The sequence below is a fragment of the Aythya ferina genome (assembly GCF_964211825.1).
Source record: "Aythya ferina genome assembly, chromosome: 3".
Taxonomy (NCBI): domain Eukaryota; kingdom Metazoa; phylum Chordata; class Aves; order Anseriformes; family Anatidae; genus Aythya; species Aythya ferina.
In genome coordinates this window covers 11,879,096-11,883,263 of record NC_140298.1, presented here as the reverse complement: position 1 = coordinate 11,883,263, position 4,168 = coordinate 11,879,096, and the positions used below count along the sequence as shown (strand labels likewise).

General features: G+C 47.5%; 1 long non-coding RNA gene across 2 annotated transcripts; it reads left to right on the top strand.

Moving 5' to 3' along the window:
- The first annotated feature begins 557 nt into the window (after positions 1-557).
- Positions 558-4,168, top strand: LOC311435318. 2 transcript variants are annotated; one of them, XR_014692058.1, is made up of 3 exons: positions 558-712; positions 1,108-1,244; positions 3,295-4,168. It is a non-coding gene; the product is annotated as an uncharacterized lncRNA (long non-coding RNA). The 2 variants fall into 2 exon arrangements; XR_014692059.1 differs by having other exon boundaries at positions 1,108-1,534.

The following is a 4,168-nucleotide window of genomic DNA, read 5'->3' as shown; positions in this document are numbered from 1 at the left end:
GGCAGGGGCTGCAGGAGGAGCCAGGGGGAAAGGCAGCAGGGAACCGTGGGGATAAGATGGATTTGAAGAACGGGGTCTGAACTGGCAGCAAGACATCAGTGTGAGCCCCAGCGTCGAGGGGAAGTTTTCCCTGAGCGGGTGGAGACCACGTGCTGTGCAATTTAGATTAAGCTGACACAGGACTTGAGAAATTTGTGCTTTTGGCCTGGCCCAGCTAAACCTTGTCTACTTGCTTTTTTTTCCCAGCGTGCAGGGAAGGCCAGGGGCTCGTTAAATGGGAAGCAGCAACCTTGCATTTAGCATAATTGCAGTGTTTATATTTGAAGAAACAATTTGACATGGTTGTAATGTTTAGCCGTAACAATGGCTCTAATATTTTAGATGGGCTTTTATCCATCCACAAGTCTTTGTTTCCTTCCCCCCCCCCCCAGGTTAAATGCAAGCTTCATAATCACTGATGACGTAAAATAAATTAAATAAATGTATTTTTAAAAAATAATTGCATTAGGATGCTGCCAAGCTTGTTGCAGGGCTTACCTCTCCTACGTTGTCTTCAGTATTGCATCTAGGCTCCCTTCCAGAAGATTTTACACCTTGTGTAGTTCTCCTGGCCTCCCTGGAGCTGTATCCCAGCGGGTTGGACGGGAGATCCCCACGCCAGAGACCGTGCCTCACTGAGACGGTAACATCTGAAGGGACACGGAGCCATAAAGTAAGTGGAACATGACTGCTCTCGGAGCTGATTTGAACATGGTGTTGAAAGACAGAGCAGGGCGAGGGAGATCTAGGCTGCCTTTGATTTTTATTTTTTTTTTGTCAGCTGATGGTGATGCTGGCTGCCTGTGATCTTGCTGCTGACGTGCGCTGTTGACAGGCAGCGATTTTCCTGCCGTCCTGGTAGCAAGCAGCCGGGGGCTGTGCTTCTCACCAGGCAGGGGCTTGGTTAAGAGAGGTGACTCTGAGAGGTCTCACCTGTGGTTACTGGAGACACTCAGTGGTGACAGCTCGGAGACCTCAGCTCAGGGTTTTTGTTGACTGTTTTATGAGATTTTTGCCTTTTTTTCATTGTTGTTGCTAAGTGGGTATGCACACCCTCATGTTCCCCAGGTGATGCACTGACACGGGAGGCAGGCAAGAAAAGAGTGACAAATATCTCGTTCAAAAGTGCCCTTTGGGGATAACCAAAGAACTGCAGAATAACAGAGGCTGGAAGGAGTCCCTGCATGTACCTCATCCAGTCCCTGGTGAGCACAGGGCCAAGCGAATGAAGTTGCTTGGGGCCGTGCCTGGTTGATGGTTTTGTATCTCCAAGACACAGTCTCTCTGCACCACACTGATGTTTGACCACTCTCAGAGTAAGAACACTTTTCCTAATATCCAAGTGGATTTTCCTGTCTTCCATCTTGTTCTCTTTGCCCCTTGTCCTTCCCCCGTGCACCTCGGAGAGGAGCCTGGCTCCGCCTGCACCATCCCAATCCAGCAGCACGGAGTGAAGCGGGCACTTGGCCGGTTTCTCAAACGCAAGATGAGACGAGTGAGTAGCTCTGTAAAGCCAGCCTGTGTTCTGTGCACGAAGAGGGTGAGGTCATGCTGATGGGGACAGTACTTTGTGTTGGAGAGTTCATTATTAATTGCGTTATCTAGACTTTAATGCTCTCTTTGTGGCGCACTAAACAAGCGCTGTTTAACAATGCAAAGCACTCCGTCTCTGGGTTAAAGAATACCTCTGGGTTCTGTCTTTCATTAAATTTGTTCTGCTGTGTGTGCACAGCATTCCTTTCCACTTAGCCAGCCATCCTCGTAGGCTTTTAAGCAAGCAAGGCCATAAAAATATTTACATTTTTCTATAGCACTCGGTCTGTACGCAGTCAAACAAGCATGGCACTCTCCGAAAAGTGGTGGGACTCAGCTGCAGCATGTTGTCTGAGGCTGCAGAGGCTGCCTCGCCTGCTCCCAGCCCTGCAGTGAGACCTTCTCGTGCACAAGTGTCTCCACTGCAATCAGCCTTCTTCGCTGGTGCCTCGGGGAAAGGCAGAGTGCTGGAACTACACCTAGGCATAATTTCGAGCCTCAGGTTTTATTTGTGGGAAGAGCTCTTAAAAAAATACATAAAGACAGACGTGGTGCTCGTGCAAGACATGCTTGACACGCTGTTAAAGCCCCACAGATCGCAAGGAGACTGCCGTAGGTGGTGTCACCGCTGCTTCAGGCAGTCAGGGTAGCATGAGGAGTGTCTCCTGAGTCAGGCTTGATCCGTCACCCCTTCCACTGCACGCTCCCGATGTCAGCTCTGTGATTGATGGTGCAGAATCTGGCCTTTGGGGCTTATCGTGCTGAGCAGAGGTTTTTACTTCTCCGTGTGTGTTCGTTGTTCCCTGTTCTTTGTACCCTGGTTTTGGAGCAGGCATGGCAGCTCGAGGAAATTGAGCTGGATGGAAGAACCAGGCTGCAGCACGGATACAGCTGGGGGTGTGAGCTCCAGCACTGCCAGTGCTCACGGCTGCAGGGTTTTGCTAGATCCAGGTGTCCCAGCTCCACTGAAATTCAGTGGGGTCCTGGCTCCAGGCGGTCTGTCACAGGCACCATGTTGTTACAAGTGAGACTCGAGTAGCTGCAGGGATTTTTCAGCGTGCCTGGGCACCTTGCTCCTGCTAATATCAGCATAAGGTAGCAGCCTTGCTGTGTTTGCAAATCCCACTAGACATTTACTGCAGCTCTGAGCAGCAAAACCCTTCAGACAGGCTCCTTTTCCTTTTGGCTGCACAGGAGTACTCCTGGGAACGGAGGGAACAGAAATGCAGGAATCAGGACCCCAACTGCTGAACCTGGTTGTTCTGAAAGACAGTAAATCCTTCCCAGATACGAGGAAAAGCAGCTTATCTCTCTTCCTTTGTTATGAAGCAAACCCTTTCACTGAATTTATATTTATATATATAAAAATATAGGTGTGTATATATAGCAGCATAGCAGTGTAAGTAATTTTGTATTAGTACATATTATGCTGCCTGATGGATCCACTCTTAAGTCAAGAAACAATTTCTACAAAAGCCACAGCATGTTCCCCCATTTGAGAGAATGGATATACGAATAGAATTTTAGCTACTTTCCCATCAGTATGCTTATATACATGCACAAATAGAGATCTACAGGCTCTCTATAGACTACAGTCCTTCCTAAATATTCTGTACGTATGATTTACCTACTATAGTTCATGAGTGGAAATACAGATACGTGTTATATACCTCAGCAAAGTGGGTTTTACCAAATTGTTTCTTTTTTTTTGTTTTGACACAGAGACATGGTGCAGCTTCCCAAGACGGCCCTCAGAAGGAGCACTCTGGAGAGCTTGAGGCTGGTACGTACAGCGAGAGGCACGCCTCGGAGATGCTCTTGACTGCCTCAAGACATCCTGCAGAAGCTGACATTTCTGTTAAACGACTCCATGCTGATCACATTATTGCAGTAAATGCTAAATGAATCTGATGTTGAGCGCGTACGTTCTTACCTTTCGTGATAACTCTATGTTAATATTACATTAATTATTCCTGAGTTACTATGCTGTTGAATGTTGATAAAGGCTGAATGGCTTCATGAAATGCTGATCCTGACAGTCCTGTGGCAGGCGCTAAAATGTGATTTCCAAGTCTTGGGGGGAAAAAAGGAATATATTACTATTGCTGATTAGAGGACTTCAGAAGAAACATATTCCAGTCACATCTTGTGGAGCGCTCGCCTGAATCCCTCTTGCTTTCAGTAGCTGTTGCCTTTGCATAAGACATAAAAAGGAATATACTCTTCACTTTTTCAGTTAATATTTTATGGTGATTGCTGATGTAGAATCAATTCAGCGTGTATGAACACTCCTCCACAACAAAGACTGTGTGCATACGGAGCTGCGGTCATTTCCTTGGCGCATGAAAGCTGATGCGTTGGAGCAAAGCTGGCAGAGGAAACATGGGGAGATCACTTCTCGCTGGTACCACCTTCCCTGCAGTTTTGCATCTGAGCTCTTGGACAGCACTGCCGAGGCCCGTTTCTGCACACCTACTGGTTATCCCAGGCATCCCTTGTGGAACTCTGCAGTTTTCATGGTGAACAGCATGGTGAAGTTAAAGACTGCCAGGACTGGGAAATCACAGTGCTTTATTTCCCAGTGAATTGAGCAAAA